The sequence below is a fragment of the Sciurus vulgaris genome (genome assembly GCF_902686455.1).
Source record: "Sciurus vulgaris genome assembly, chromosome: 6".
In the NCBI taxonomy this organism is placed as follows: Eukaryota; Metazoa; Chordata; class Mammalia; order Rodentia; family Sciuridae; genus Sciurus; species Sciurus vulgaris.
In genome coordinates this window covers 108,098,734-108,105,528 of record NC_136466.1, presented here as the reverse complement: position 1 = coordinate 108,105,528, position 6,795 = coordinate 108,098,734, and positions in this window count along the sequence as shown.

Sequence of the window (6,795 nt, the reverse complement as noted above, 5' to 3'; positions counted from 1 at the left end):
GGGATGGTCTCTTTTCGTGGGAATGAAAACATTATTTTTGTTGTTATCAGGAGCGATATGTTTATTTTCCACCTTAATAATCATATATGCTCTTTATTATATTTAATTGGTAACTACCTCCTCTAGAGATTATAACAGATCTGTAGCAAGTGCAATATGCTAAGATCTCTAGCACCAACAATTAGGGATACTATACATGACACTGTATCAGAATATGAAGCACTATTAAAGGAAGTCTAAAAAATGGACAAACATGCCATGTCTTAGTCAGTAGAGACCTGAATCCAATTGATTGTTCCACATTTAAGAAGATAGTGAAGAATTTAGTAATGACTACCCAAACACACAAAACATACTTCACAGTTCTAAAAGCAGGACCCAGAAGGAAAGGTACCAAAGAATTTCAACAATGTAGAAAAGAGATTCTAAAGAGTGACCTTGCTATTCTATAAGGACTGGTTCCTCCAAGAGGCCTTGCCTAGGAATTCTGTCCCCAATATTTCCTGCTTCTTTGAGTTCCCATTACATTTAAGATTTTTATCAGAGTATTTAGCACTTGATCAATCCATTACAAACTGCCTTGTATGATTTTCTTTTTAAAATGCACTTGTTGGACACTGGTGCAGACCTATGATCCCAGCTCCTCAAGAGTCTGAGGCAGGAGGATTACAATTTCAAGACCAACCTTGGGAAACTTAGTGAGACCCTATCTCAAAATAAAAATTTTTAGGGCTCAGTGGTAGAGCATTTGCCTAGCATGTGCAAGGCCCTGGATTCAATCCCAGTACTGCAATAAGTAAATTAAATATATTTGTCTTATCTCCCCAATTAAATGGTAAACTCCTGAAGAACTTGAAGGTCATATTTTCTCTAGTACCTCTGTGCTTGCTAACAAACACACACACACATACACACACACACACACACAAGGTTACTGACCTAAAAAAATGCAAAACATGTTAAATGGGAGAACTCAAGGTGTATATCACAGAGAAAATAAGGTAATGGCAAAGATATTTTCTACTCACTATCCATGTGCTCCCTGACATTCATCAACTGTCTTTCAACTAGGAGAATCCATGTAATTAGTTCTTATTTATTCCACCAGGAGCAGAAATGTCCTGCTCAAAAGCATTAAGAGCTAGTTCATAACCTTCCAGCTTCCTCCTCCTGCCACAAAGACCACTGAAACCCTAATTGAGTGGATAAGTCACAAAATGAAACCAACTTGGGCCACTGAGTCAGCACATGAAGGGGAGCTGTCCTGGAGAATTACCTCACCCACAGTGGAATTTGTGGGAACAAGAAATAAACGTTGGCTGTGTTAAGTCTTAGGTGTGAAGTTTATCTGGTACCACAGCACAGTCAAGTGTCATACTGACTGATAAAAATGTTAATAAAAGAAGACTAGAAAGAAAAACCATTTAGTATTAAAAGATGTGACAGAAAGTTCTTAATGAGGCAGTACTATTGAAGGAATAACTGGGAGGGAAACTAAACTTAATAAAAGGAATGATATCCTTGCAGTTGGGCAAAAAAATAGAGATCTACCTTGTATTCAACCAGAGTTTGGAAGACCACTTTTAAAATTGTAAAAAAGGATAACCATTGTCAGGAAATTTCAATTAGATGACTTCAAACATTCCTTCAAATGCTAAGATTTTAAGATTTATGCTTGACAATGGATCTCGAATATTTATAAGAGATAAAAAAGAAGATGCAGCTTATCTTGCATTGTGACTGTTTAATATTACATAGAAGCAATATCAAAAAATCCCTCTATAAAATCTTGCAGGAATGAACAAGAAACACATCTGAAATACCAACAGATTCAGGGATCCTTCCCTCTCCATCTACAATGCCACCTTTCTCAAAGCACTCAAAGAGATATCTCACAAATTCTTGCCACCTCAGTCATAAGGGGACAACTTGATACTCTTCATGCAATAAGGAGGCTATTCATTTCCTTAGCCCATTTGTCGATTGGGTTATTTGCATTCTTGGTGTAGAGTTTTTTGAGTCCTTTATAGATTCTGGAGATTAGTGCTCTATCTGAAGTATGATTGGCAAAGATTTTCTCCCACTCTGTAGGCTCTTTCTTCGCATTGCTGATAGTTTCCTTTGCTGAGAGAAAGCTTTTTAGTTTGAATCTATCCCAGTTATGGATTCTTGCTTTTATTTCTTATGCTATGGGAGTCCTGTTGAGGAAGTCTGGTCCTAAGCTGACATGCTACGTAAATTTATGATTACACAAATGGTATGCCTTTACGCCATGTACAAACTGAGAAACAACATGTATCCCATTTGTTTACAATAAAAAATAATAATAATAATTTTAAAAAGAAAAAAAAAATAAGGAGGCTAGTTAGTGGCAATTTTGAACTGTATTGAATTAACTTCCAGGTGAGGTTCAGGAGGAAAGAAGTGCTTCCAGACACTTAAAAGTAGGTTTAATTTTTTTTTTTTTTGCAACTTTCCATCAAAGCATCCCTTGTTTAAATTACAAGGATTAATTCCTCAACTTCAAAGTAAGGGGGGTTACCTAATTTCTTCCCTAAAAATATTTTAAGAAGAGCATTGTTTACATGTCATATACACAATGGTATTGCTGAACAATCTGAAGACCTGACTTCAAGAATGATCTCTGTTATTTACAAGGTATGTGACCTTTGGCAAGTTACTTAGCCTGGATGAGTCAGTTTTTTCTTTTGCAAGATAGGGATTATAATATCTACTTCATAAAGATTCCATGACTTAATGAGATATGTGCTCTGTAAATTGAAAATGAGGTTCAAATATTAGAAACTGGAGGGAAAGTAATGAAACCAACACCCTCTGAAAATGCAGTTTCTGAAATTTGTGTTGAAATACCTATTAGGCAGACTACCCATATGATAATTAATAAAGTAAGAATAGCAAGAGAGAGACCAGTTCAGCTTTATTGAACTCATTCAGAATTTTAAAATTAGAAAATCTACAAAAAATCTTACTTTAATTCCAGTATAACTATGTTTTGTGTTTTATAATTAATCTTAATTTCATAAGAACCACATATAATCGTTTTTGTGCTAAGGGTTGCTACAGTTCTTTATCTGACTTTGAGTTCATCTTAAATAGATTCAACAAGTACTGTGAACAAAACCATCAAGCTCTGTGACATTTCAGTGAAAGCTATAAAGAACATGCATATGTCACGTGGGTTAAGTATACATTTCCTGGTACTGATCAGTTATTCTGACACTGAGAACTGAGAGAGATTGTGGCAACATAAGCAACTGCAACAAGTGTATCTCAATTCAACATGACCTTCAAGATGGAAATTTGGAAACGTGGAATATTTGGTCATGGACATGGAAGCTGCATTCAGTTGCACACACAACTAATTGTGAGTCCTTGAAGACTGATTTTGGCATGAGATCAAAATCAAAAGTGGGCTCTCTGGGTAGCTTACCTGAAATTCCTTAATATTATTTTCTAGTAAATCTCATAAATCTATGCCTTGTTTTGATAGAGAATGCATGAGAAAAAGGCAAAGGCATTGTTCTATTTCTCTCTGTAATGGCCACATGCTAAATAGGCCATGGTTCCTGTACTGAAAGCTCTGCACTGATGAGAGTTAGCAGAGAGCCAGGCAGGGGGTGCCCCCCTTTGTTGCTGCTTTCATTTTTAAAATGAATCATAATTTCTGCATTGGATACGAAGATGGGTTTACAGCTATTAGCCATCATATTAATAATTTAGAAAATACATGCCCAATCACTTGTGTTCCTTGAGTTCCCTATGAACACAGCTGCAACCCACATTAGAAGCGAGAGTGAATGGATATTTTTCAGATGAGATATTTGGGCTGAATTATTAGGGGAGCCTGTACTACAAAATTACTAATAAACATTGCTTCTGGCTCAATTTAGCCTGAACTCAGTGAACCTAGCCAATGGTGACAAATCAAAAACTCTGAAATACCCAATGAATGAATCTAACTAATAAAGGAACCCTGTAGGAAGTAGATGCCAGGATTAATGAGCCAGTAGTTTCACCATGCCATGCTGTTATTTCTTCACATAAATGCCCTCAGATGAGATTATCTTTATGTCATGAAAGGGAGAAAAGGAAGGTTACATTCTTTCATCTGACAGGTTAACTACTGCCATTACTAGAATACACGTCTTTGTGGACAAAGTTTTTTTCTTTATTCCCCAATTAAAATGTACATGTGACGCAATACAAATTAAAAACACAGTTTCACTTTCATGGAACAAGATTATTGGGGGCATCAAACATAAGTTGCCCCAAAGTTAGAATTTCATCTGTATTTCCTCTGGGTACTGATACCTTGATTTACCCAAATTGCTCTGCATCCTCTTTAGTATTCAATATCTAACATCATCTTTAGCAGTTTCCATTTCTATATTATATTTCTTCCACCATCAACAAAAGGTAAGATAAGTACATCATTACTATACCATCACTTGCATGCCATGTATGATATTTAGTAACAATATTGAGAAGAAAATAAAGACACCAGGATAAACGTGTGTATTAAAATAAACCGATCACATAGCTATAACCTAATGGACTTTGACTTTTTCTGGCTAGTATGTGATGAGAGTATTCAATGCCAAAAGGACTACTCTGCAAAAAGTGCAATTCCTCAGAAGCAGGACATACAGCATGTTGTACTTACATACCTTGCATTCAGATATTACTCATCATAATTTATTCGATATTAAATTTAATTAGCTATTATTATAACTTTAACAGTTTTAATAATAAGTAAAAAAAAACATGAAACAGTATTGTTATTAGATTTTTTTCCTCCCTCAAAAAGCAGAACTAGTTCAGACTTGTGATTCATGTTCACATTCCCTGCTTTTTAGCTTCACTAAACTGTCAACCTTAACTATTTAGACCAGGTTGCCTTCCTTTATCCTATTGGCATATAAGACTTTAAAATGTTAGAGATTCTTAATACAAAAATCTATTGCCATAGAAACAAATGTTATTCTAGAATCAGGTCAACTGAAAAACTCTATACACTTTCATTTTAATATTGAAAAATAACCACTATATCATGAAATATAAGCAACTTTGAAAGCATCTATCACTTTTGTTGATTTGTAACTTCTCATCAGTGTTCTGAGTTGGCCCATTTTTTTGAAATGAAAGATCCCATTTCCCTTGCCTTTGAGAAATACAATTTTTAAAGATTCCATTTAGCATCCTTTATTGCATTCCTACATCATAAAGTTATGCTTTATAGCAGCATAAAAAAGCTGTAAAATTAGCATCCTTGTAAACAACCTTCCATGTTCATTGGTGAAGCAATCTGTGATTTGTACTGATCTCTTAAATGTGACTTGAGATTACAGTACCCACGATTTCAAAGTTAAATAAAAAAGGCACTAACATAAGACAAGGGAGAAAATAAAGTAATGTAAAAACATGGGAAAATAATATTCGTTTGGAGATTGTGTTGTTAAGTTCTAGGATGCATTTTAAAATTACAGAAATGTCCCATTTTATATGAAATCCCAAATTAGTATGTTGTCCTCTTCTTTAATACTTTAATGTTACACCAATAAGTATTCTTTAGAAAATGTAGAATTGAAATATTCTGTAAACTCACTCACCAACTGACTTCTAATTAAAATCCCTAGGGTAGCATAAGCATATTCTTTATCGTAGAAAATCCTGCCTTTTTGTCCTCAACTTTGAAGAGACCCATTGTGTTCTCTGAGTTGAGTAATGATTACATATCGTTCCTAAAATGCACATGTAGCCCAGCGATATAAAACTGTATTCTAGGACAAGAGTGTTTTTAGGGTTTACACTCGGTGGCAACCAAATGAGAAATCTTCCCTTGGGAAAAGGGGGTGCCTTTCTCAATGCCTAGAAAGACCATTAACTTTCAAACCAGGAGATTGATCTTGGTTAGTTTTCCAAAGCAAGCCTGTGTTATCGATTTGACTCCAAGTTTAAAACACACTGGCAACCTTTCCCATCAGACTACCAAAGAAACTGCAATTTTTACTAGTAGTTGGAGGAAATCCCCTGGGCACGTGGCTAACTTCAAGCTTAGCTGGTTCCAAGCCTAGACCCTGAGAGAAAACCGGAGCAGCCCAGCGGGGGAAGCCTGGCAGGTGCGACCTGCGCCGGTGGTCCTGGACACTCCTCTTGTAAGGTCCGGGGTGTCTGAAGCCTGGGTCCGGGAACGCGGCTGCCTCTTTGGGAAGGCCCCGACGAGGCGTGGGCCCTGCGTGGAGGAAAGAACCTCGGCCCCTCGCGCACGCTGGGTCCCCGGGACCATCGCGGCAGGGGGCGGCGCGGGAGGACAGAACTCCCGGCTCTGAAGGCCCAGGGTTCCAACCTCCGTTTCCTCCCGCCCACAAACCCTGCGCGGAGACAGCGAGGGGCGCCTTCCGCTCCATGGTCCCAGAGAAACCCGAGAAGGTTATCCACCCTCGAGCTCTGCGTGGGCGCCGGCAGCTGCGGGATACTAAGCCGGCGGTGGCCGGGGAGCCTCGGGAGTCTTGAGCTCGCGTGGGGCGCCTCCCGCCCGGCCTCCGCCCTTCTGGCCTAGGAGCCGCGACTGGAGGCCTGTGGCCTTCCCGGCCCAACGCTGTTCCCCAACACACCACCTCCCTGTGGAGGACTCACGGTGCTGGCCATAAACTGAACCTGTCTAGAGAAGGTCCCAGGGCCCACGCACCCCAAACGCCGCATCGCGCCAATTGAGCACGAACGTGAGAATTCCCCAAACTCTTCTTTTCTCCCCAGGAGATACCTCCCCCTTTC